Source organism: Rana temporaria, chromosome 8 (genome assembly GCF_905171775.1).
Source record: "Rana temporaria chromosome 8, aRanTem1.1, whole genome shotgun sequence".
NCBI classification, from domain to species: domain Eukaryota; kingdom Metazoa; phylum Chordata; class Amphibia; order Anura; family Ranidae; genus Rana; species Rana temporaria.
The window spans coordinates 3,738,726-3,766,287 of record NC_053496.1 but is presented as its reverse complement, the minus strand read 5'-3'; the positions used below and the strand labels follow the sequence as shown (position 1 = coordinate 3,766,287).

At 51.2% G+C, this 27,562-nt stretch overlaps 1 long non-coding RNA gene across 2 annotated transcripts; it reads right to left on the bottom strand.

The window, feature by feature from the left end:
- Positions 1-386: 386 nt before the first annotated feature.
- LOC120946636 lies at positions 387-27,562 on the bottom strand. Of its 2 annotated transcripts, XR_005750775.1 has the most exons (5): positions 27,434-27,562; positions 17,960-18,084; positions 11,349-11,543; positions 11,010-11,202; positions 387-659 (listed from the first exon to the last, which is right to left on the bottom strand). It is a non-coding gene; the product is annotated as an uncharacterized LOC120946636 (long non-coding RNA). The 2 variants fall into 2 exon arrangements; XR_005750776.1 differs by lacking the exon at positions 17,960-18,084 and having other exon boundaries at positions 27,434-27,560.

Genomic DNA, 27,562 nt, shown 5'->3' with positions numbered 1-27,562 from the left:
ATGTCTGAATCCCCCTCAGACTTATAGAAGGACTCTGAAGGGGACTCAGATGTGTACAAGGACAGTGATGTATAGGAGTACTTGTGTACATCTGAGTCCCTTTCGGTGTCCTTTTATATGTCTGAGTCCCCTTCAGAGTCCTCCCATATGTCTGCGTCCTCTTCAGAATCTTACCCTACACCACAATCCTCATCAGAGTCTTCCCTTATATCAGGGTTCCATCAGAGTCTTCCCTTATATCAGGGTTCCATCAGAGTCTTCCCTTATATCAGGGTTCCATCAGAGCCCCCGCCCCTTTACTGTTCCTCCCCCAACCTTCTAGTTTAGTAGCAGCCCTGTGGATTGCGCCCCAGTAGGTGGAAATGAGGGGGACAGAGAAGCCGGCGTTGGATGAGATGACATTTATTTGCTCCATGCGGAGGATTTATTTTATGGGATGTATTTTTCCCCCGGATACATAGAAAATGAAACATTCCGAGGAAGGAGATCCGTTGCGCGTTCTTCCCGGATCAGAGCCAGCCGTTGTCTGTAAACACCGTCCGTAATTCCTTCTCCTCCTGTCCTGTGAGCGGGAGAAGAGGGGAGCGGCAATGTCCTCCATGATACCCAAACCACTCCATCCCCCGCTTCAGGCCGGGGATCCCGAACCTGCGGGTCACCTGAAAGGATGAGATTCCCTCCATCAATACAGGAGAAAGTCTACAGGAGAGTCTCCCAACATTCAAATATCGTCAGAAAAAAAAAAACCTTCATTTATTTCAGTAATTCAAAAAGTGAACCTCGTATCATTTCTATATAGATGCGTTACACAAAGCGATCGATTCCCAGCATTTCTCTCTTTTCATTTTGGAGGATTATGTCTGACAGCGAGCGACACCCCAAAATTCAGAACAAAAATGTTTTTAACTCGCTTTAATAAAATGTGTATTTTTTTTATTAACCACCTCAATACCGGCCACTTACACCCCCCTTCCTGCCCAGGCCGATTTTTCATCTTTCAGCGCTGTCATGTTTTGAATGACAATTACTCAGTCATGCTACATTGTACCCATATGACATTTTTTGTCTTTTTTTTCCCACTCAAATAGAGCTTTGTTTTGGTGCTATTTATTCACTGCTGTTTTTTTTTATTTTTTTGCACTATAAAACAAAAAAAAGGAGACTGAAAATTCTGTAATAAAAAGTGCACTTTCCTTTGTTTCTGTTATAAAAAATGTCAAATTAGTAATTTTTCTTCATAAGTTTTGGCCAAAATGTATACTGCTACATATCTTTGGTAAAAATAACCCAAATCTGTGCATATTATTTGGTCTTTGTTAACCACTTAAGGACCAGACCAATATGCTGCTAAATGACCCAAGGGGTTTTTACAATTCGGCACTGCGTCGCTTTAACAGGCAATTGCGCGGTCGTGACTCCCAAACAAAATTGGCGTCCTTTTTTCCCCCACAAATAGAGCTTTCTTTTGGTGGTATTTGATCACCTGTGCGGTTTTTATTTTTTGCGCTATAAACAAAAATAAATAGAGCGACAATTTGAAAAAAAATATAATATTTTTTACTTTTTGCTATAATAAATATCCCCAAAAACATATATACATTTTTTTTTTCCTCAGTTTAGGCCGATACGTATTCTTCTACATATTTTTGGTAAAAAAAAAATCCCAATAAGCGTTTATCGATTGGTTTGCGCAAAATTTATAGCGTTTACAAAATAGGGGATAGTTTTATTGCATTTTTTCTAATTATTTTTTTTTACTACTAATGGCGGCGATCAGCGATTTTTTTTCGTGACTGCGACATTATGGCGGACACTTCGGACAATTTTGACACATTTTTGGGACCGTTGTCATTTTCACAGCAAAAAATGCATTTAAATTGCATTGTTTATTGTGAAAATGACAGTTGCAGTTTGGGAGTTAACCACAGGGGGCGCTGTAGGAGTTAGGGTTCACCTAGTGTGTGTTTACAACTGTAGGGGGGATGTGGCTGTAGGAATGACGTCATTGATCGAGTCTCCCTAATAAAAGGGATCACTCGATCGATGCAGCGCCACAGTGAAGCACGGGAAAGCCGTGTTTACATACGGCTCTCCCCGTTCTTCAGCTCCGGGGAGCGATCGCGACGGAGCGGCTATAAACGAATAGCCGCGCCGTCGTCCCGGATCCCCCCCCGAGGGAATCCGACCGCCGCATGTAGCGGGGGGGGGGTCCCGATCGGACCCCCGACCCGCGGAAAGGAAGGGACGTACAGGTACGCCAATGTGCCTGTACGTGCCATTCTGCCGACGTATATCTACATGCGGTGGTCGGGAAGCGGTTAAAGTTACAGGCCCGGATTCAGAGAGATCGGCGCATCTTTAGAGCGGCGTATCGCATCTGATATGCGCTACGCCAACGTAACTTGGAGAGGCTGGTACTGTATTCACAAAGCACTTGCTCCCTTTCTTGCGCTGGCGTAACGTAAAATCGCCGGCGTAAGCCCGCCTAATTCAAAGTAGCAAGGCAGTGGGCGTGTAGTATTATAATGAAGCGTGACCCCATGTTAATGCATGGCCGAACGGCGCATGCGCGCACATGCTCAGAATCACGTCGAATTTACTCCCTAAGATACGCCGGCTCCATTCATACGACGTGAACGTAACCTACGCCCAGCCCCATTCACGTACGACTTACGTAAACGATGTAATATACGACGGCTGTTCCGACGTCCATACCTTAACATGACTTACCCCGGCTTTATGAGGGGTAAAGTTACGCCGGACGTACGCCTTACGCAAACGGCGTAGCTTACTGCGACGGGCGCAAGTACGTTCGTGAATCGGCGTATCTAGCTCATTTACATATTTGACGCGTAAATCTACAGAAAGCGCCCCTAGCGGCCAGCGTAAATATGCACCCAAGATACGACGGCGTAGGAGACTTACGTCGGTCGTATCTTGTCAAAATTCAGGCGTATTTTGTTTCCTAAATACAGCGCATAGATACGACGGGCGCATCCTTGAACTTACGCCGCGTATCAACAGATCCGTCGGCGTAAGTTCTTTCTGAATCCCGGCCACAGAGTCCACAAGCTATGGTGCCAATCACTGGAAATTGATCACACCTGAAGTACTGACGGCCGATCTCAATTCTTGAGACCCTGATGCCTCGTACACGCCACCGTTTTTCTCGGCAGGACAAAAAAAACGAAGTTTTTCCCCCCGATGAGATTCCTCTCAAGCCTGCCTTGCATACACAAGTTCAGGCCAAATACCCCCCGTCCAAAGCGAAGGTGACGTACACCACGTACAACGGGACCAGGGCCGCCATCAGGGGGTACAGTACAGGCATTACACCTGTAAGGGGCCCGATGGTCTCCAGGGGCCCAGCTGGCCCCCCTCCCGTTTTTTTTTTTTTTGCATTACACCTGTAAGGGGCCCGGTGGTCCCCAGGGCCCCTTACAGGCCCGGCTGGCCCCCCTCCTGTTTTTTTTTGTATTATTTTTTTTTTCACTATACCTGTAAGGGGCCCAACGGTTCTCTGCTCCAGGGGGGCCCTTCCTAAAGCGGTGTAGGGGGCCCCAAAATTTGTTATGGCTGCCCTGGACGGGACTATAAAGGGGAAGTTCCATTCAAACTGCGCCACCCTTGGGCTGCTTTTACTGATCCTCGTCTTAGTAAAAGTTTGGTGAGAGCCGATTTACACTTTTCAGCCTCGTGCTTTTCAGTCTGTTACAGCGTGACGAATGTGCTATCTCCGTTTTGAACGCTATTTTTACCAGAACAAGCGCTCCCGTCTCATACTCGATTCTGAGCATGCGCTTCCCCCCCCCTCAGAAAAGCATACACACCACGATCGGTTTTACTGATGGGAACAAGTCCGCCGGGAAAAAGGAAAACATGTTCTCTTTTTTTTCTCCCCGCAGTTTTCCTGTCGGGAAAACTGCGATGGAGCATACATTACGGATGGTTTTCCCAGGCAAAATCTCTCATGCCAGTTTTCCTGCTGGGAAAACCGGTCGTGTGTACGAGACATAAGGCCCCTTTCACACGGGCGGACCGTTCAGTTTTTTTAGGCGGACCTGAACAGACGCTTCATGCAGGTCTATGGGGTGACAAGCCCGCTGACATCCGACCCGCTAAAGTGTGACGGGTGGAAACACTATTTTCCATCCGTCTATCGGTTCGGATGAAGGCGGACTCTACGGTTCGTCTTCATTCGATCCCCCATAGGGGAGAGCGGCGCTCTTACAGGTCGGTCCCTGCACAGTGTGCAGAGACAGACCTGTCATTGGGGATCGACCCCCGCTGAGCAAAGCGGAGCCCGTACACGAACAAGTCCGTGTGAAAGGGTCCTTAGAAGCCAGGAAAGTACAAATACCCCCCAAATGACCCCTTTTTGGAAAGTAGACATTCCAATGTATTTAGTAAGAGGCATGGTGAGTTTTTTGAAGTTGTGCATTTTTCCCACAATTCTTTGCAAAATCAAGATTTTTTTTCTTTTTCTTTATTTTTTCACATAATTGTCATATCAGGTTATTTCTCACACACAGCATATGCATACCACAAATTACACCCCAAAACACATTCTGCTCCTCCTCCTGAGTATGGCGATACCACATGTGTGAGACTTTTGCACAGCCTGGCCACATACAGAGGCCCAACATGCAGGGAGCACCTTCAGGCGTTCTAGGAGCAGAAATTACACATCCAATTTCCTGACTACCTCTTACACTTTTGAAGGCCCTGGAGCACCAGGACAATGAAAATGACCCCATTTTGGAAAGAAAACACTCAAACGTATAATCTATAAGGCATAACGAGTCTTTTGAAAATGTCATTTTTTTTCTAAACGTTTTTGGAAAATGTGGAAAGAAAATGAAAACGCATTTTATATTTTACACAAAGTTGTCCATTCATACAATATTTCTAACACACAGCATGTACATATCAAAAATGACACCCCAAAATAGACTCTCCTACTCCTCCTGAGTACGGCGATACCACATGTGTGAGACTTTTCCACAGCCTGGCCACATACAGAGGCCGAGTACGACCGGGAACAGCTAGGAACGGCCGAGTACCACCGAGTATGGCTGGGTATCGCCGAGTATGGCTGGGTAGATTTTGGGTATCACCGAGTATGGCTGAGTATGGCTGGGTATGACTAAGTACGGCTGGGTATGGCTGAGTATGGCTGGGGAGATGCTGGGTATCACCGAGTATGGCTGGGTATCGCCGAGTATGGCCATGTAGATGCTAGGTATCGCAGAGTATGGCTGGGTATGGCGGGATGTTACCTATTATGGCAGTATATGGCTGAGTAGATGCTGGGTATCACAGAGTATGGCTGGGTATTGCTGAGTATGGCCACGTATGAATGGGTATGGCCCGGTAACGCCGAGTATTGCTGGGTATGGGTGAGTAGATGCTTGGTATCATGAGTACGGCTGGGTATCACCGAGTATGGCTGGGTATTGCTGGGTATCACCGAGTATGGCTGGGTATTGCTGGGTATCACAGAGTATGGCTGGGTATTGCTGGGTATCACAGAGTATGGCTGGGTATTGCTGGGTATCACAGAGTATGGCTGGGTATTGCTGGGTATCACCGAGTATGGCTGGGTATCACCGAGTATGGCTGGGTATTGCTGGGTATCACCGAGTATGGCTGGGTATTGCTGGGTATCACAGAGTATGGCTGGGTATTGCTGGGTATCACAGAGTATGGCTGGGTATCACAGAGTATGGCTGGGTATCACAGAGTATGGCTGGGTATTGCTGGGTATCACAGAGTATGGCTGGGTATCACAGAGTATGGCTGGGTATCACAGAGTATGGCTGGGTATTGCTGGGTATCGCCGAGTATGGCCATATATGACTGGGTATGGGTGGGTATGGCTGGGTAGATGCTGGGTATCACTGAGTATGGCCGATTTTGGGTGGGTATTGCCAAGTATGGCCGCATATGGCTAAGTATGGCTGGGGATGGCCGAGCATGACTAAGTACGGATGGATGAGTATGACAGAGGGATGGCTGAGCCTGGAGGGACGGCTGTGGCTGCAATTGTCACAGAGCAGCGCTGTGGGCACTACAGATCCACCCACAGCGCTGCTGCAACCGATCTCTCCTCCTCTCCTCTCACACTGTACCGATCGGTACAAAGAGGGGAGAGAGGAACCGGACATGACGCCGCTTTGTTTACAAGTGATCGCTCAGTCATTTGATGGAGCGATCACTTGTAAAATGGCTGCTGTCAGCGGTCATTTACTGTAAACCATGACGCACCGGGTCCTCTGGACCCCGAATACTCCCGTATACGCGACCCAGGGTAGCGCGATTCTGGGAGGACGTCAATGTACGCTCTCCCAGAGTAATCGGGCTGCGCTATAGCCGTCATTCGGCTATGGCGCGGTCGTTAAATGATTAATGAGGCTTTGATAAAATCTGGAAGCCGATTGGTTTATATGCTGCACCAGATTCTGAGTGCTCCAGTTTTAATAAACCATCCCAGTGTGGCATACCGATCTGGACAACAAAAAAAAGGAGGTGAGCCTGTGAGGGAGGCGGGAGAGGAAGTGAGCCTGTGAGGGAGGCGGGGAGAGGAGGGGAGCCTGTGAGGGAGGCGGGGAGAGGAGGTGAGCCTGTGAGGGAGGCGGGGAGAGGAGGTGAGCCTGTGAGGGAGGCGGGGAGAGGAGGTGAGCCTGTGAGGGAGGCGGGGAGAGGAGGTGAGCCTGTGAGGGAGGCGGGGAGAGGAGGTGAGCCTGTGAGGGAGGCGGGGAGAGAAGGTGAGCCTGTGAGGGAGGCGGGGAGAGGAGGTGAGCCTGTGAGGGAGGCGAGGAGAGGAGGTGAGCCTGTGAGGGAGGCGAGGAGAGGAGGTGAGCCTGTGAGGGAGGCGAGGAGAGGAGGTGAGCCTGTGAGGGAGGCGAGGAGAGGAGGTGAGCCTGTGAGGGAGGCGAGGAGAGGAGAGGAGGTGAGCCTGTGAGGGAGGCGCGGAGAGGAGGTGAGCCTGTGAGAGGAGGTGAGTCTGTGAGGGAGGCAGGGAGAGGAGGTGAGCCTGTGAGAGGAGGTGAGCCTGTGAGGGAGGCAGGGAGAGGAGGTGAGCCTGTGAGGGAGGCGGGGAGAGGAGGTGAGCCTGTGAGGGAGGCGGGGAGAGGAGGTGAGCCTGTGAGAGGAGGTGAGTCTGTGAGGGAGGCAGGGAGAGGAGGTGAGCCTGTGAGGGAGGCGGGGAGAGGAGGTGAGCCTGTGAGAGGAGGTGAGTCTGTGAGGGAGGCGGGAAGCCATCTCAGAGAGATGGGACTCGGAGCAGCCGCCTGTCAGCAGCAGTTAGTTAGGGAGAGTCACGCCACATGTTAATGCATTGCCAGCCAGCAACAACACACACAGCATGCCTGCGGGCCTGCCTAACTATGGACAGTTACATGCCTGATGCCAAAAGCCCCTTCCAAGCCCCTCCCCCTCCTGCTGCAGAAATCGGATTAATAATTTACTGAGCTTCATGATGTGTCCCCTCAGGGCTTTCAGCAAAATAGGAATACTGTAGGTAGGATAGTGTAGTGGTCAGTTAGTATAGTGGTCAGTATAGTGTAGTGGTCAGTATAGTGTAGTGGTCAGTATAGTGTAGTGGTCAGTGTAGTATAGTGGTCAGTGTAGTATAGTGGTCAGTATAGTGGTTAGTATAGTGTAGTTGTTAGTATAGTATAGTCGTCAGTATAATATAGTGGTCAGTATAGTATAGTAGTCAGTGTAGTGGTTAGTATAGTGGTCAGTGGTTAGTGTAGTGGTCAGTGTAGTATAGTGGTCAGTGTAGTGGTTAGTATAGTGGTCAGTATAGTATAGTGGTCAGTGTAGTATAGTGGTTAGTGTAGTGGTCAGTATAGTGTAATGGTCAGTGTAGTATAGTGGTCAGTGCAGTATAGTGGTCAGTGTAGTGGTTAGTATAGTGGTCAGTATAGTATAGTGGTCAGTGTAGTATAGTGGTTAGTGTAGTGGTCAGTATAGTGTAGTGCCGTGGTCAATATAGGAATCAGGTAGGTTAGTGTAGTGGTCAGGTAGGTCAGTGTAGTGGTCAGTATAGGAATCAGGTAGGTTAGTGTAGTGGTCAGTGTAGTGGTCAGTGTAGGAATCAGGTAGGTCAGTGTAGTGGTCAGTGTAGGAATCAGGTAGGTCAGTGTGGTGGGATTCGCTTTGCTAACACTGAATTTGCCTCTCAGCCAATCAGGTTGCCGGGTCTGTTACCTGTCACCTGATTGGCTTAAACATCAGGCGCTGTGATTGGACGCCTGAGAGAGGAATGGAAGAAGACACGGAGGACGTGCAGGAGACCGCCGCTGACCCGCTCCGAGACAGGTAAGTGCCGGGCAGCATCTTATGGGGCACAGTAGGGGCAATTGATGGGCACAGTGGCTGCAATTGATGGGCACAGTGGCTGCAATTGATGGGTACAGTGACTTCAATTGATGGGCACAGTGGCTTCAATTGATGGGCACAGTGGCTGCAATTGATGGGCACAGTGGCAGCATCTGATGGGGGGGGGGGAGGAAAAAAATCAGTGCTGCCCTCCAAAAATTCTCTGAACTTAGGCTGGGTTCACACTATACTACACGACTTTCATCCTACTTTGCTCTGCAACATTGGTCCTACACTGATCCTACACTGATCCTACATTGCTCCTACATCCATCCAACATTCATCAACAGGATAGTACTTTGATCCGACTTTGCCTTGGACTTATAGTCTGACTTTCAATGAGCAGGGACCCGACTTGGATCCCTGCCAATATCAGGCACTGTGTTTGATATGAATCTTGAAGGGGAACTCCACACCAAATTTTAACAAAAAAAACGGCATGGGTTCCCCTCCAAGAGCATACCAGGCCCATGGGTCTGATGCGGATTTAAAGGGGAACCCCCTACGCCGAAAAAATGACGTGGGGGGTCACCCCAAAATCCATACCAGACCTGTATACGAGCAGCAGCCCGGCCGGTCAGGAAAGGGGGTGGGGACGAGCGAGCGCCCCCCCCCCCTCCTTAACCGTGCCAGGCCGCATGCCCTCAACATGGGGAGGTAGGAGCTCTGGGGCAGGGGGGTGCGCTGCGGCGCCCCCCCCACCCCAAAGCACCCTGCCCCCATGTTGATGACAGGGCCTCTTCCCAACAACCCTGGCCGTTGGTTGTCGGGGTCTGCAGGCGGGGGGCTTATCGGAATCTGGGAGCCCCCTTTAACAAGGGGGCCCCCAGATACCGGCCCCCCACCCTAGGTGAATGAGTATGGGGTACATTGCACCCCTACCCATTCACCGGGAGGAAAAGTGTCAAAACAAATAAACACACTACACAGGTTTTTAAAATATTTTATTAGTGAGCTCCGGGGGTCTTCTTCCGACTTCTCCGCTCTCCCGGGGTCTTCTTCTGACTTTGGGGGCCTTCTTCTGTCTTCTCCGCTCTCTTCTTCTGCTCTCCACGCTCCCCGGTTCTTCTCCCGCTCTCCGGTGCCTTCTGCCGGGCTACGCCACCGCTGCTATCTTCTTTCTAGCTCTTTTACTAGCGGCAGTGGCCAGCCCGGGCTTCCTCCGTCGTCTTCTTCCTCCGTCGTCTTCTTCCCAGCAGGAGGGAGCGTCGAGTCAACACCGGAAAAAAAAAGAAGAGGGAAGAAGAAGGCGACAAGGAAGAAGACGACGGAGGAAGCCCGGGCTGGCCGCTGCCGCTAGTAAAAGAGCTAGAAAGAAGATAGTAGCGGCGGCGCAGCCCGGCAGAAGGCACCGGAGAGCGGTGACATGAGCTCCCAATGTCAGAGCGTTTGTCGGACTAGTGTGAACCCGGCCTCAGGTGATCAGGTGATTACAAATTAAGTTACACCTGAGCTAAATGAATAGAAACGTAAACTAGGTTCTGCAATTGAATTAGCCTGAATAAGACTCATAAACAGTGGAAAAAGAACATCTGATGGGGCACAGTAGCAGCATCTGATGGGGCACAGTGGCAGCATCTGATGGGGCACAGTGGCAGCATCTGATGGGGCACAGTGGCAGCATCTGATGGGGCACAGTGGCAGCATCTGATGGGGCACAGTGGCAGCATCTGATGGGGCACAGTGGCAGCAATTGATGGGGCACAGTGGCAGCAATTGATGGGGCACAGTGGCAGCAATTGATGGGGCACAGTGGCAGCAATTGATGGGGCACAGTGGCAGCAATTGATGGGGCACAGTGGCAGCAATTGATGGGGCACAGTGGCAGCAATTGATGGGGCACAGTGGCAGCAATTGATGGGGCACAGTGGCAGCAATTGATGGGGCACAGTGGCAGCAATTGATGGGGCACAGTGGCAGCAATTGATGGGGCACAGTGGCAGCAATTGATGGGGCACAGTGGCAGCAATTGATGGGGCACAGTGGCTGCAATTGATGGGGCACAGTGGCAGGATCTGATGATGCACAGTAGCAGAAATTGATGGGGCACAGTGGCGGCTGCAAGTGATGGGGCACAGTGGCGGCTGCAAGTGATGGGGCACAGTGGCGGCTGCAAGTGATGGGGCACAGTGGCGGCTGCAAGTGATGGGGCACAGTGGCGGCTGCAAGTGATGGGGCACAGTGGCGGCTGCAAGTGATGGGGCACAGTGGCGGCTGCAAGTGATGGGGCACAGTGGCGGCTGCAAGTGATGGGGCACAGTGGCGGCTGCAAGTGATGGACGCACTGGCAGAAATTGATGGACGCACTGGCAGAAATTGATGGACGCACTGGCAGCATCTGATGGGGCACAGTAGCAGCATCTGATGGGGCACAGTGGCAGCATCTGATGGGGCACAGTGGCAGCATCTGATGGGGCACAGTGGCAGAAATGTATGTTTTTTTTTCCGCAAAATTTGAGCACCAGCCGCCGTACCAGACACAGATGACTGGTCACCTACCAATGTTGAGGGGGTGGGGGTAGGCCAGGGCGGAAACATCTTCTACATACTGAGGAACAGAGGACAGACATAAGACACACAGCCATTAGGGGAAGAGGACAACCTCTCCGGTGACTACTGACCTCCTGCAGGGTGTGGCTGCACACAGCTCTATGGCGATATACTAGAACCGGCGGTCTTTCTCCGTACAGAAGTGGACGACGACGTTGGGAATCTCGTCAGATTCTCTCAGCAGCTGAACTTCTCTATCTGCAAAAACTGAAACACTCCGGCAGGATCCTCTTCACCACCACATCTCTTCTATCAAAGCGCCCCCTGCAGGGAGAAGCGAGAGGTATAGTATGAATAGGTGGGGAGGAACGTATCACACAGGGTGGGGTGAGGGATAGGAGACCTACTACAGGGTGGGGGGTGAGGGGGAATGTACCACAGGGTAAGGAGGCGAGGGACCTCTCACTTACCTTTAGGATATATGATGACAAAGGCTACCTATCCCGCCAGGAGTGAAGTGCTGAGGATGATGGTGGCCAGGTCCTTCAGCATCGAGTCCACCAGAGCCCCTGGCTTCAGCGCTTGGGCAGGAATGGCTTTGATATGTCAGATTTCCTGAGCGTAGGCAGCTGTTCTGGGGGGTCCTCCATCTTCCCCAACACCTCCTGCCAAGTGACAGAACACAGGAAGAGAGGGTGAGGGGAACCCATGTATATGAAATGCTGGAGAAGACCTAGCAGAGGCGACTCTTTAATTAGGCGGTCGCCTAAGGCCTCGCACTTACAGGGGCCTCGCGGCCGCCTAACTTACCCAAATTATTACCCCAGTTTTGAGGGACAGGGGACCTTAACGCTGCTGTGCTCAGGCAGAGTTAAGAGCCCTGATTTAGGAGTGGGGGCCGCCAGCGTCCCTAACAACCAGTGAATATCGGTGACACCACCCCTTGTGACGTCAATGACCCAGCATGCCCTCAGTCAATGATGTCACAAGGGGGCGGGTTCACCAGGTGACATCACCGGGTGGCTCCTGCCCCTTAGTTATTAAAGACCAGGATCTGCAGGGGGGGGCTTCCAGTCCCCTGCCCGCCGGCCCCCACAACCACCGGCCAGGGTTGTGGGGAAGAGGCTCTTGTCCTTGAATTATTTTACCCCATCATGGGTGAGAGTGGGAGCCCCATGTCAAGTTTCTCCTAAGGCCTGACAAAAGCCTAGAGCCGCCTCTGAGACCTAGCACAGGGAGGCTCCAGAACAATGCTGGGGGTGGTGGTCCCCAGTACGGACCAGGAGCCTCCACTGTGATAGGTCCTCTTCATTTACAAGTCATCTAAACAGGTGACAGGAAAGTCTGTGAACCCTTCAGAATGTCCTCACTGTGAACACTTGAGTCGCACCATCAGATCGCTCTTCAATGTCCATACATTCATTGCCCAAAACTGGGGGTATCCAACCCCCCCCCCCCCCCCAAAACTGGATGGATGGAGAAATCACCTCAATAACACCATCACTGAATGGAAAGAAAATCCTTTTATAGGTCTGCCCAATGAAAATCAGAGAAACTATGGGATGTGTGGGTGGTGAAACCAGGCTTGGCCCCACCTGCCCCTATACTGCATAGGTTACTCTGGTAACGGGAAAGGGTGTTCCATGGTGAGTGTCAGTCCCCACCAGGGGCAGATAGAGGTGATGTCCTACTAGCGGGAGAAGATAGTAGTCATAGGTGTGTAGTGGGAGAAGGTAGTAGTCATAGGAGTGTAGCGGCAGAAGATAGTAGTCATAGGTGTGTAGCGGGAGAAGATAGTAGTCATAGGAGTGTAGCGGGAGAAGATAGTAGTGATAGGAGTGTAGCGGGAGAAGATAGTAGTGATAGGAGTGTAGCGGGAGAGGATAGTAGTCATAGGAGTGTAGCGGGAGAGGATAGTAGTCATAGGTGTGCAGCGGGAGAAGATAGTAGTGATAGGAGTGTAGCGGGAGAGGATAGTAGTCATAGGAGTGTAGCGGGAGAGGATAGTAGTCATAGGTGTGCAGCGGGAGAAGATAGTAGTCATAGGTGTGTAACAGGAGAAGATAGTAGTCATAGGAGTGTAGCGGGAGAAGATAGTAGTCATAGGAGTGTAGCGGGAGAAGATAGTAGTCATAGGAGTGTAGCGGGAGAAGATAGTAGTCATAGGTGTGTAGCGGGAGAAGATAGTAGTCATAGGTGTGTAGCGGGAGAAGATAGTAGTCATAGGTGTGCAGCGGGAGAAGATAGTAGTCATAGGTGTGTAGCGGGAGAAGATAGTAGTCATAGGAGTGTAGCGGGAGAAGATAGTAGTCATAGGTGTGCAGCGGGAGAAGATAGTTATAGGAGTGCAGCGGGAGAAGATAGTAGTCATAGGAGTGCAGCGGGAGAAGATAGTAGTCATAGGAGTGTAGCGGGAGAAGATAGTAGTCATAGGAGTGTAGCGGGAGAAGATAGTAGTCATAGGAGTGTAGCGGGAGAAGATAGTAGTCATAGGAGTGTAGCGGGAGAAGATAGTAGTCATAGGAGTGTAGCGGGAGAAGATAGTAGTCATAGGAGTGTAGCGGGAGAAGATAGCAGTCAAAGGAGTGTAGCAGGAGAAGATAGTAGTCATAGGTGTGTAGTGGAAGAAGATAGTAGTCATAGGAGTGTAGCGGGAGAAGATAGTAGTCATAGGTGTGCAGCGGGAGAAGATAGTAGTCATAGGAGTGTAGCGGGAGAAGATAGTAGTCATAGGAGTGTAGCGGGAGAAGATAGTAGTCATAGGAGTGTAGCGGGAGAAGATAGCAGTCAAAGGAGTGTAGCAGGAGAAGATAGTAGTCATAGGTGTGTAGTGGAAGAAGATAGTAGTCATAGGAGTGTAGCGGGAGAAGATAGTAGTCATAGGTGTGCAGCGGGAGAAGATAGTAGTCATAGGAGTGTAGTGGGAGAAGATAGTAGTCATAGGAGTGTAGCGGGAGAGGATAGTAGTCATAGGAGTGTAGCGGGAGAAGATAGTAGTGATAGGTGTGTAGCGGGAGAGGATAGTAGTCATAGGAGTGTAGTGGGAGAAGATAGTAGTCAAAGGAGTGTAGTGGGAGAAGATAGTAGTGATAGGTGTGTAGCGGCAGAAGATAGTAGTCATAGGAGTGTAGTGGGAGAAGATAGTAGTCAAAGGAGTGTAGCGGGAGAGGATAGTAGTCATAGGAGTGTAGCGGGAGAAGATAGTAGTGATAGGTGTGTAGCGGGAGAGGATAGTAGTCATAGGAGTGTAGCGGGAGAGGATAGTAGTCATAGGAGTGTAGCGGGAGAAGATAGTAGTCATAGGAGTGTAGTGGGAGAAGATAGTAGTCATAGGAGTGTAGCGGGAGAAGATAGTAGTTATAGGTGTGTAGCGGGAGAGGATAGTAGTCATAGGAGTGTAGTGGGAGAAGATAGTAGTCATAGGAGTGTAGCGGGAGAGGATAGTAGTCATAGGAGTGTAGCGGGAGAAGATAGTAGTGATAGGTGTGTAGCGGGAGAGGATAGTAGTCATAGGAGTGTAGCGGGAGAGGATAGTAGTCATAGGAGTGTAGCGGGAGAAGATAGTAGTCATAGGAGTGTAGTGGGAGAAGATAGTAGTCATAGGAGTGTAGCGGGAGAAGATAGTAGTCATAGGAGTGTAGTGGGAGAAGATAGTAGTCATAGGAGTGTAGCGGGAGAAGATAGTAGTTATAGGTGTGTAGCGGGAGAGGATAGTAGTCATAGGAGTGTAGTGGGAGAAGATAGTAGTCATAGGAGTGTAGCGGGAGAGGATAGTAGTCATAGGAGTGTAGCGGGAGAAGATAGTAGTGATAGGTGTGTAGCGGGAGAGGATAGTAGTCATAGGAGTGTAGCGGGAGAGGATAGTAGTCATAGGAGTGTAACAGGAGAAGATAGTAGTCATAGGAGTGTAGCGGGAGAAGATAGTAGTCATAGGAGTGTAGCGGGAGAAGATAGTAGTCATAGGAGTGTAGCGGGAGAAGATAGTAGTCATAGGTGTGTAGCGGGAGAAGATAGTAGTCATAGGTGTGTAGCGGGAGAAGATAGTAGTCATAGGTGTGCAGCGGGAGAAGATAGTAGTCATAGGTGTGTAGCGGGAGAAGATAGTAGTCATAGGAGTGTAGCGGGAGAAGATAGTAGTCATAGGTGTGCAGCGGGAGAAGATAGTAGTCATAGGTGTGCAGCGGGAGAAGATAGTTATAGGAGTGCAGCGGGAGAAGATAGTAGTCATAGGAGTGTAGCGGGAGAAGATAGTAGTTATAGGAGTGCAGCGGGAGAAGATAGTAGTCATAGGAGTGTAGCGGGAGAAGATAGTAGTCATAGAAGTGTAGCGGGAGAAGATAATAGTCATAGGAGTGTAGCGGGAGAAGATAGTAGTCATAGGAGTGTAGCGGGAGAAGATAGTAGTCATAGGAGTGTAGCGGGAGAAGATAGTAGTCATAGGAGTGTAGCGGGAGAAGATAGTAGTCATAGGAGTGTAGCGGGAGAAGATAGCAGTCAAAGGAGTGTAGCAGGAGAAGATAGTAGTCATAGGTGTGTAGTGGAAGAAGATAGTAGTCATAGGAGTGTAGCGGGAGAAGGTAGTAGTCATAGGTGTGCAGCGGGAGAAGATAGTAGTCATAGGAGTGTAGTGGGAGAAGATAGTAGTCATAGGAGTGTAGCGGGAGAGGATAGTAGTCATAGGAGTGTAGCGGGAGAAGATAGTAGTGATAGGTGTGTAGCGGGAGAGGATAGTAGTCATAGGAGTGTAGTGGGAGAAGATAGTAGTCAAAGGAGTGTAGTGGGAGAAGATAGTAGTGATAGGTGTGTAGCGGCAGAAGATAGTAGTCATAGGAGTGTAGTGGGAGAAGATAGTAGTCAAAGGAGTGTAGCGGGAGAGGATAGTAGTCATAGGAGTGTAGCGGGAGAAGATAGTAGTGATAGGTGTGTAGCGGGAGAGGATAGTAGTCATAGGAGTGTAGCGGGAGAGGATAGTAGTCATAGGAGTGTAGCGGGAGAAGATAGTAGTCATAGGAGTGTAGTGGGAGAAGATAGTAGTCATAGGAGTGTAGCGGGAGAAGATAGTAGTTATAGGTGTGTAGCGGGAGAGGATAGTAGTCATAGGAGTGTAGTGGGAGAAGATAGTAGTCATAGGAGTGTAGCGGGAGAGGATAGTAGTCATAGGAGTGTAGCGGGAGAAGATAGTAGTGATAGGTGTGTAGCGGGAGAGGATAGTAGTCATAGGAGTGTAGCGGGAGAGGATAGTAGTCATAGGAGTGTAGCGGGAGAAGATAGTAGTCATAGGAGTGTAGTGGGAGAAGATAGTAGTCATAGGAGTGTAGCGGGAGAAGATAGTAGTCATAGGAGTGTAGTGGGAGAAGATAGTAGTCATAGGAGTGTAGTGGGAGAAGATAGTAGTCATAGGAGTGTAGCGGGAGAAGATAGTAGTTATAGGTGTGTAGCGGGAGAAGATAGTAGTCATAGGAGTGTAGTGGGAGAAGATAGTAGTCATAGGAGTGTAGCGGGAGAGGATAGTAGTCATAGGAGTGTAGCGGGAGAAGATAGTAGTGATAGGTGTGTAGCGGGAGAGGATAGTAGTCATAGGAGTGTAGCGGGAGAGGATAGTAGTCATAGGAGTGTAGCGGGAGAAGATAGTAGTCATAGGAGTGTAGTGGGAGAAGATAGTAGTCATAGGAGTGTAGCGGGAGAAGATAGTAGTCAAAGGAGTGTAGTGGGAGAAGATAGTAGTGATAGGTGTGTAGCGGCAGAAGATAGTAGTCATAGGAGTGTAGCGGGAGAGGATAGTAGTCATAGGAGTGCAGCGGGAGAAGATAGTAGTATTAGCAAGTTGCATATCATGCCTCTGGTATGTGTCCTGCTAGTACTGCTCTTGAGTATAAGCAAGTGTTAAAAGGACCCTACTGAGTCCAGTCACAGCAGTTGTAAGCCTTGATGAAGGGAGAGAGCCTAAACCCCCCAAAACGCATTGGGAAACTTGTACAACTCTATCGTGACTTGAAGAGAACCCGTCACCTAAAAATCAAGACACGGGGGGGGGGGACTTTGTGTCCCTTATGTGATGGGAAGAAAAAAAAAAAACGTAAGCAGGGAACAAAAAGTTTTTCTTTTGCAAAAAAATAAAGTTACACTCAAATACAAATTCTCACCCCACCAAAAAAAAAAAAAAAAAAAAAAATGTTTGAGGCCCCCCACCCCCAATATATTCCCATGAGAACTGAAACGTTCACGTCGAGGGAACCTACATGTGAAAACATTGACTGCAATACACGTTACATATCGCTGCGTATGCCGGAGTGAGAGCGATAATTCTAGCACCAGACCTCCTCCTCCTCCGTAAAACACTAAACTGATAACCTATAGGGGGGCTTATGAAGTGTCCCCTATAGAAAATATCGGGTACTGAAGTATGTCGCCATTTCACAGGCGCACACAAATCTAAGGTTTGGCATGTTGGGTATCTATGTACTCGGTGTGACCTCGTCTTTTATATTTCACCAAATATGTAGGTTGTTTATTGTGGGTTATTTTTCACAAAGATTCACTTTAGTGAAATTTAGTGTTTCCTAGACCTTTGCGGTAATATTGTGACTATTTTATTCTCCAGGGTGTGTCTGCTTTTAGAGATTTCTTGGTGGTATTTGGTGTTTTGTATTTAATCACCACTGGGGTTTTTTTATTTTATTTTTTGCTAAAAAAATCAATAAAGAAAAAAAAAATTAAAAAAACTGAAAAAAAAAAAAAAGTTTTCATAGTATGCTATAAAATTTTGCAAACAGGTAATTTTTCTCCTTCACTGATGGGCGCTGGTGAGGCTGCACTGATGGGCGCTGGTGAGGCTGCACTGATGGGCGCTGGTGAGGCTGCACTGATGGGCGCTGGTGAGGCTGCACTGATGGGCGCTGGTGAGGCTGCACTGATGGGCGCTGGTGAGGCTTCTCTTCCCCTGTTATCAAAGATCCATCATCAGGTCACCTATATCTGATCAGCTCACATGCTGACTGTACTCTCTTCTCAGACTCTTCTCTGCCCTCTCTCTGTGTCCCCCCCCCAATGTTCTGTCCCTTCCCACCAATACACCTCTTACCTCCCCACTTCTCCATCTCCGGGACACAAAACCTAGCGGCGGGGGACGGGGCAGCAGGATGGTGAGCGGAGGGGGCGGAGTCTCTTCAGGATGGAGCGCACGCCAAGCTGAGCGACCTTCCGCACCTACAACAAATCACACAAAGATCTTGTAAAATCAGGAGGTTCATACAATGTATAGAAGGGGGTCTCCCCCCCCCCCCCCGGGCCGGATAATGGGCAGCAGCCTGCGCAGAGGGTGGTGGGCGGCGACCGCGGACCCGACAGGATTATCACAGACCGCGGTTTCTGCTCACCTCCTGCTGTGTCACTGAGCCCATGTGTCTTCTACAGTCCCCTTTATATCACAGCCCCCCCATCACAGTGCCCCTAAAAATCACAGCCCCCCCCGTCACAGTGCCCCTGAAATCACAACCCCCCTGTCACAGTGCCCCTGAAATCACAACCCCCCCGTCACAGTGCCCCTAAAATCACAACCCCCCCATCACAGTGCCCCTGAAATCACAACCCCCCCATCACAGTGCCCCTGAAATCACAACCCCCCCATCACAGTGCCCCTGAAATCACAACCCCCCCGTCACAGTGCCCCTGAAATCACAACCCCCCAGTCACAGTGCCCCTAAAATCACAACCCCCCAGTCACAGTGCCCCTGAAATCACAACCCCCCCGTCACAGTGCCCCTGAAATCACAACCCCCCAGTCACAGTGCCCCTGAAATCACAACCCCCCCGTCACAGTGCCCCTGAAATCACAACCCCCCCGTCACAGTGCCCCTGAAATCACCCCCCCCTGTCACAGTGCCCCTGAAATCACCCCCCCCCCGTCACAGTGCCCCTGAAATCACAACCCCCCCGTCACAGTGCCCCTGAAATCACAACCCCCCCGTCACAGTGCCCCTGAAATCACAACCCCCCCGTCACAGTGCCCCTGAAATCACAACCCCCCCATCACAGTGCCCCTGAAATCACAACCCCCCCGTCACAGTGCCCCTGAAATCACCCCCCCCTGTCACAGTGCCCCTAAAATCACAGCCCCCCGTCACAGTGCCCCTAAAATCACAGCCCCCCCGTCACAGTGCCCCTAAAATCACAGCCCCCCCGTCACAGTGCCCCTGAAATCACAACCCCCCCCGTCACAGTGCCCCTAAAATCACAGCCCCCCCGTCACAGTGCCCCTGAAATCACAATCCCCCGTCACAGTGCCCCTGAAATCACAATCCCCCGTCACAGTGCCCCTGAAATCACAATCCCCCCGTCACAGTGCCTCTAAAATCACCCCCCCCGTCACAGTGCCCCTAAAATCACCCCCCCCATCACAGTGTCCCTGAAATCACAACCCCCCCCGTCCATGAGATAAAAGCAGAGCGGAGGGGTGACTCCATGAGATAAGCGCAGAGCGGAGGGGTGACTCCATGAGATAAGCGCAGAGCGGAGGGGTGACTCCATGAGATAAGAGCAGAGCGGAGGGGTGACTCCATGAGATAAGAGCAGAGCGGAGGGGTGACTCCATGAGATAAGAGCGGAGGGGTGACTCCATGAGATAAGCGCAGAGCAGAGGGGTGACTCCATGAGATAAGCGCAGAGCGGAGGGGTGACTCCATGAGATAAGCGCAGAGCGGAGGGGTGACTCCATGAGATAAGCGCAGAGCGGAGGGGTGACTCCATGAGATAAGCGCAGAGCGGAGGGGTGACTCCATGAGATAAGCGCAGAGCGGAGGGGTGACTCCATGAGATAAGCGCAGAGCGGAGGGGTGACTCCATGAGATAAGCGCAGAGCAGAGGGGTGACTCCATGAGATAAGCGCAGAGCGGAGGGGTGACTCCATGAGATAAGCGCAGAGCGGAGGGGTGACTCCATGAGATAAGAGCAGAGCGGAGGGGTGACTCCATGAGATAAGCGCAGAGCAGAGGGGTGACTCCATGAGATAAGAGCAGAGCAGAGGGGTGACTCCATGAGATAAGCGCAGAGCAGAGGGGTGACTCCATGAGATAAGCGCAGAGCAGAGGGGTGACTCCATGAGATAAGAGCAGAGGGGTGACTCCATGAGATAAGCGCAGAGCGGAGGGGTGACTCCATGAGATAAGAGCAGAGCGGAGGGGTGACTCCATGAGATAAGAGCAGAGCGGAGGGGTGACTCCATGAGATAAGAGCAGAGCGGAGGGGTGACTCCATGAGATAAGCGCAGAGCGGAGGGGTGACTCCATGAGATAAGCGCAGAGCAGAGGGGTGACTCCATGAGATAAGCGCAGAGCGGAGGGGTGACTCCATGAGATAAGCGCAGAGCAGAGGGGTGACTCCATGAGATAAGCGCAGAGCGGAGGGGTGACTCCATGAGATAAGAGCAGAGGGGTGACTCCATGAGATAAGCGCAGAGCGGAGGGGTGACTCCATGAGATAAGAGCAGAGCGGAGGGGTGACTCCATGAGATAAGAGCAGAGCGGAGGGGTGACTCCATGAGATAAGAGCAGAGCGGAGGGGTGACTCCATGAGATAAGAGCAGAGCGGAGGGGTGACTCCATGAGATAAGCGCAGAGCAGAGGGGTGACTCCATGAGATAAGCGCAGAGCAGAGGGGTGACTCCATGAGATAAGGGCAGAGCAGAGGGGTGACTCCATGAGATAAGCGCAGAGCGGAGGGGTGACTCCATGAGATAAGAGCAGAGCGGAGGGGTGACTCCATGAGATAAGAGCGGAGGGGTGACTCCATGAGATAAGAGCAGAGCGGAGGGGTGACTCCATGAGATAAGCGCAGAGCAGAGGGGTGACTCCATGAGATAAGAGCAGAGCGGAGGGGTGACTCCATGAGATCAGAGCAGAGCGGAGGGGTGACTCCATGAGATCAGAGCGGAGGGGTGACTCCATGAGATCAGAGCGGAGGGGTGACTCCATGAGATAAGAGCGGAGGGGTGACTCCATGAGATAAGAGCGGAGGGGTGACTCCATGAGATAAGAGCGGAGGGGTGACTCCATGAGATAAGCGCAGAGCGGAGGGGTGACTCCATGAGATAAGAGCGGAGCGGAGGGGTGACTCCATGAGATAAGAGCAGAGTGGAGGGGTGACTCCATGAGATAAGAGCAGAGCGGAAGGGTGACTCCATGAGATAAGAGCAGAGCGGAGGGGTGACTCCATGAGATAAGAGCAGAGCGGAGGGGTGACTCCATGAGATAAGCGCAGAGCGGAGGGGTGACTCCATGAGATAAGAGCGGAGGGGTGACTCCATGAGATAAGAGCAGAGCGGAGGGGTGACTCCATGAGATAAGCGCAGAGCGGAGAGGTGACTCCATGAGATAAGCGCAGAGCGGAGGGGTGACTCCATGAGATAAGAGCAGAGCGGAGGGGTGACTCCATGAGATAAGAGCAGAGCGGAGGGGTGACTCCATGAGATAAGAGCGGAGGGGTGACTCCATGAGATAAGAGCAGAGCGGAGGGGTGACTCCATGAGATAAGCGCAGAGCGGAGGGGTGACTCCATGAGATAAGAGCAGAGCGGAGGGGTGACTCCATGAGATAAGCGCAGAGCGGAGGGGTGACTCCATGAGATAAGAGCGGAGGGGTGACTCCATGAGATAAGCGCAGAGCGGAGGGGTGACTCCATGAGATAAGAGCGGAGGGGTGACTCCATGAGATAAGCGCAGAGCAGAGCGGAGGGGTGACTCCATGAGATAAGCGCAGAGCGGAGGGGTGACTCCATGAGATAAGCGCAGAGCGGAGGGGTGACTCCATGAGATAAGCGCAGAGCGGAGGGGTGACTCCATAAGATAAGCGCAGAGCGGAGGGGTGACTCCATGAGATAAGAGCAGAGCGGAGGGGTGACTCCATGAGATAAGAGCAGAGCGGAGGGGTGACTCCATGAGATAAGAGCAGAGCGGAGGGGTGACTCCATGAGATAAGAGCAGAGCGGAGGGGTGACTCCATGAGATAAGAGCAGAGCGGAGGGGTGACTCCATGAGATAAGCGCAGAGCGGAGAGGTGACTCCATGAGATAAGAGCAGAGCAGAGGGGTGACTCCATGAGATAAGCGCAGAGCGGAGGGGTGACTCCATGAGATAAGAGCAGAGGGGTGACTCCATGAGATAAGAGCAGAGCAGAGGGGTGACTCCATGAGATAAGAGCAGAGCGGAGGGGTGACTCCATGAGATAAGCGCAGAGCAGAGGGGTGACTCCATGAGATAAGAGCAGAGCGGAGGGGTGACTCCATGAGATAAGCGCAGAGCGGAGGGGTGACTCCATGAGATAAGCGCAGAGCGGAGGGGTGACTCCATGAGATAAGAGCAGAGCAGAGGGGTGACTCCATGAGATAAGCGCAGAGCGGAGGGGTGACTCCATGAGATAAGCGCAGAGCGGAGGGGTGACTCCATGAGATAAGCGCAGTGCGGAGGGGTGACTCCATGAGATAAGAGCGGAGGGGTGACTCCATGAGATAAGCGCAGAGCGGAGGGGTGACTCCATGAGATAAGAGCAGAGCGGAGGGGTGACTCCATGAGATAAGAGCGGAGGGGTGACTCCATGAGATAAGCGCAGAGCGGAGGGGTGACTCCATGAGATAAGCGCAGAGCGGAGGGGTGACTCCATGAGATAAGAGCAGAGCGGAGGGGTGACTCCATGAGATAAGAGCAGAGCGGAGGGGTGACTCCATGAGATAAGAGCAGAGCGGAGGGGTGACTCCATGAGATAAGAGCAGAGCGGAGGGGTGACTCCATGAGATAAGCGCAGAGCGGAGGGGTGACTCCATGAGATAAGCGCAGAGCGGAGGGGTGACTCCATGAGATAAGAGCGGAGCGGAGAGGTGACTCCATGAGATAAGAGCAGAGCGGAGGGGTGACTCCATGAGATAAGCGCAGAGCGGAGGGGTGACTCCATGAGATAAGAGCAGAGCGGAGGGGTGACTCCATGAGATAAGAGCAGAGCGGAGGGGTGACTCCATGAGATAAGAGCAGAGCGGAGGGGTGACTCCATGAGATAAGAGCAGAGCGGAGGGGTGACTCCATGAGATAAGCGCAGAGCGGAGGGGTGACTCCATGAGATAAGAGCAGAGCGGAGGGGTGACTCCATGAGATAAGAGCAGAGCAGAGGGGTGACTCCATGAGATAAGCGCAGAGCAGAGGGGTGACTCCATGAGATAAGCGCAGAGCGGAGGGATGACTCCATGAGATAAGAGCAGAGCGGAGGGGTGACTCCATGAGATAAGCGCAGAGCGGAGGGGTGACTCCATGAGATAAGCGCAGAGCGGAGAGGTGACTCCATGAGATAAGAGCAGAGCGGAGGGGTGACTCCATGAGATAAGAGCAGAGCAGAGGGGTGACTCCATGAGATAAGCGCAGAGCGGAGGGGTGACTCCATGAGATAAGCGCAGAGCGGAGGGGTGACTCCATGAGATAAGAGCAGAGCGGAGGGGTGACTCCATGAGATAAGCGCAGAGCGGAGGGGTGACTCCATGAGATAAGCGCAGAGCGGAGGGGTGACTCCATGAGATAAGAGCAGAGCGGAGGGGTGACTCCATGAGATAAGCGCAGAGCGGAGGGGTGACTCCATGAGATAAGCGCAGAGCGGAGGGGTGACTCCATGAGATAAGCGCAGAGCGGAGGGGTGACTCCATGAGATAAGCGCAGAGCGGAGGGGTGACTCCATGAGATAAGCGCAGAGCGGAGAGGTGACTCCATGAGATAAGAGCAGAGCGGAGGGGTGACTCCATGAGATAAGAGCAGAGCGGAGAGGTGACTCCATGAGATAAGAGCAGAGCGGAGGGGTGACTCCATGAGATAAGAGCAGAGCGGAGGGGTGACTCCATGAGATAAGCGCAGAGCGGAGAGGTGACTCCATGAGATAAGAGCAGAGCGGAGGGGTGACTCCATGAGATAAGAGCAGAGCGGAGGGGTGACTCCATGAGATAAGCGCAGAGCGGAGAGGTGACTCCATGAGATAAGAGCAGAGCGGAGGGGTGACTCCATGAGATAAGAGCAGAGCGGAGGGGTGACTCCATGAGATAAGCGCAGAGCGGAGGGGTGACTCCATGAGATAAGCGCAGAGCGGAGGGGTGACTCCATGAGATAAGCGCAGAGCGGAGGGGTGACTCCATGAGATAAGCGCAGAGCGGAGGGGTGACTCCATGAGATAAGCGCAGAGCGGAGGGGTGACTCCATGAGATAAGCGCAGAGCGGAGAGGTGACTCCATGAGATAAGCGCAGAGCGGAGGGGTGACTCCATGAGATAAGCGCAGAGCGGAGGGGTGACTCCATGAGATAAGCGCAGAGCGGAGGGGTGACTCCATGAGATAAGCGCAGAGCGGAGGGGTGACTCCATGAGATAAGCGCAGAGCGGAGGGGTGACTCCATGAGATAAGCGCAGAGCGGAGGGGTGACTCCATGAGATAAGCGCAGAGCGGAGGGGTGACTCCATGAGATAAGAGCAGAGCGGAGGGGTGACTCCATGAGATAAGCGCAGAGCGGAGGGGTGACTCCATGAGATAAGCGCAGAGCGGAGGGGTGACTCCATGAGATAAGCGCAGAGCGGAGGGGTGACTCCATGAGATAAGCGCAGAGCGGAGGGGTGACTCCATGAGATAAGCGCAGAGCGGAGGGGTGACTCCATGAGATAAGCGCAGAGCGGAGGGGTGACTCCATGAGATAAGCGCAGAGCGGAGGGGTGACTCCATGAGATAAGAGCAGAGCGGAGGGGTGACTCCATGAGATAAGCGCAGAGCGGAGGGGTGACTCCATGAGATAAGAGCAGAGCGGAGGGGTGACTCCATGAGATAAGCGCAGAGCGGAGGGGTGACTCCATGAGATAAGCGCAGAGCGGAGGGGTGACTCCATGAGATAAGCGCAGAGCGGAGGGGTGACTCCATGAGATAAGCGCAGAGCGGAGAGGTGACTCCATGAGATAAGCGCAGAGCGGAGGGGTGACTCCATGAGATAAGCGCAGAGCGGAGGGGTGACTCCATGAGATAAGCGCAGAGCGGAGGGGTGACTCCATGAGATAAGCGCAGAGCGGAGGGGTGACTCCATGAGATAAGCGCAGAGCGGAGGGGTGACTCCATGAGATAAGAGCAGAGCGGAGGGGTGACTCCATGAGATAAGCGCAGAGCGGAGGGGTGACTCCATGAGATAAGCGCAGAGCAGAGCGGAGGGGTGACTCCATGAGATAAGAGCAGAGCGGAGGGGTGACTCCATGAGATAAGAGCAGAGCGGAGGGGTGACTCCATGAGATAAGCGCAGAGCGGAGGGGTGACTCCATGAGATAAGCGCAGAGCGGAGGGGTGACTCCATGAGATAAGCGCAGAGCGGAGGGGTGACTCCATGAGATAAGCGCAGAGCAGAGCGGAGGGGTGACTCCATGAGATAAGCGCAGAGCGGAGGGGGTGACTCCATGAGATAAGCGCAGAGCAGAGCGGAGGGTTGACTCCATGAGATAAGCGCAGAGCAGAGCGGAGGGGTGACTCCATGAGATAAGAGCAGAGCGGAGGGGTGACTCCATGAGATAAGAGCAGAGCGGAGGGTTGACTCCATGAGATAAGCGCAGAGCAGAGCGGAGGGGTGACTCCATGAGATAAGCGCAGAGCAGAGCGGAGGGGTGACTCCATGAGATAAGAGCAGAGCGGAGGGGTGACTCCATGAGATAAGCGCAGAGCGGAGGGGTGACTCCATGAGATAAGCGCAGAGCGGAGGGGTGACTCCATGAGATAAGAGCAGAGCGGAGGGGTGACTCCATGAGATAAGAGCAGAGGGGTGACTCCATGAGATAAGCGCAGAGCAGAGCGGAGGGGTGACTCCATGAGATAAGAGCAGAGCGGAGGGGTGACTCCATGAGATAAGCGCAGAGCGGAGGGGTGACTCCATGAGATAAGCGCAGAGCGGAGGGGTGACTCCATGAGATAAGCGCAGAGCGGAGGGGTGACTCCATGAGATAAGCGCAGAGCGGAGGGGTGACTCCATGAGATAAGCGCAGAGCGGAGGGGTGACTCCATGAGATAAGCGCAGAGCGGAGGGGTGACTCCATGAGATAAGCGCAGAGCGGAGGGGTGACTCCATGAGATAAGAGCAGAGCGGAGGGGTGACTCCATGAGATAAGCGCAGAGCGGAGGGGTGACTCCATGAGATAAGCGCAGAGCGGAGGGGTGACTCCATGAGATAAGAGCGGAGGGGTGACTCCATGAGATAAGCGCAGAGCGGAGGGGTGACTCCATGAGATAAGCGCAGAGCAGAGCGGAGGGGTGACTCCATGAGATAAGAGCAGAGCGGAGGGGTGACTCCATGAGATAAGAGCAGAGCGGAGGGGTGACTCCATGAGATAAGCGCAGAGCGGAGGGATGACTCCATGAGATAAGCGCAGAGCGGAGGGGTGACTCCATGAGATAAGCGCAGAGCAGAGCGGAGGGGTGACTCCATGCCTGTAGGGGGTGTGTCTGTATATTACTTTTAATCTTGACCCCCCCCCCCAATCCCATATAATCAGAATAGTCACCCCTCTGAAAAGCGATCCATGTATAGATCACTTTTCAGAGGAATATGCCGGGCAGTGAGGAGGCGACATGTCACTTCCTCATCACTTATTTTAACTCCCTAAGTGCGGCATTACCGCCGCCACAACCACGCGTATCGCGAGCCTTACCGCCGCCACACCATGACCACCCCCTCCCCCCCCCCTAACCCCATGTGTCACAGAGCCCGGGGATATTAATGACAATAAGAATACAAGAAATAACAATGATAATATTATAGAACTAATAACGTTAATAATCACATCATTGATATTGACAATAATATAATAAATAATAAAAGATAATATAATAACGTTGATAATAATATAAATTATAATTAATAACGACAATAATATTATAAATAATAATAGATAATATTATAACAATGATAATTTAAATAATGACGATAATAAAATATTTATGATATTATTGTCGTTATTAATTATTTCTTATTATCATCGTCATTATTTATATTATTATCAACGTTATTATATTATCGCCATTATTTATAAATTATTATCGTCGTTATTAATTATTTTATCGTCATTATTTAAATTATCATCGTTAATTAATAATAATAATAATAATAGATAATATTATAACGATGATAATAATATAAATGATGATGATAATAAAATAATTAATGACGATAAGATTATAAATAATAACAATTACAGATTAAACATAAATAATAATAATAATAATAATAATAATAATAATAATATCAATAATAATAATAATATCAATAATAATAATAATAATACAAATAATGAGAGAAAATATTATTATTATCGTCATTTCTGTAATTATTAATCTCTGTTATTATTAATAACAAAATATCCAAATCTAATTTTTTTTTTTTTAAGTATAAAAATAATAATAAATTAATAATCCTCATTTTAAAAATAAGATAAATAATTATGATGATGATTTAGAATAATTGTAGAAGAAAAACCAATATATTGATGATCAATATAAAATGAATAATAATAAATATTACCATGGTAACGGATAAAATGAAAGCCCCTCCCCTCTGAAGAATCGGCTGCGCGTGGCTTCCCCGTGTCTCCCCCTCCGCCGGCCACCCGGGGGCGCCGCTCCCCCCCCCGGGATCCTTTGTATACACCTG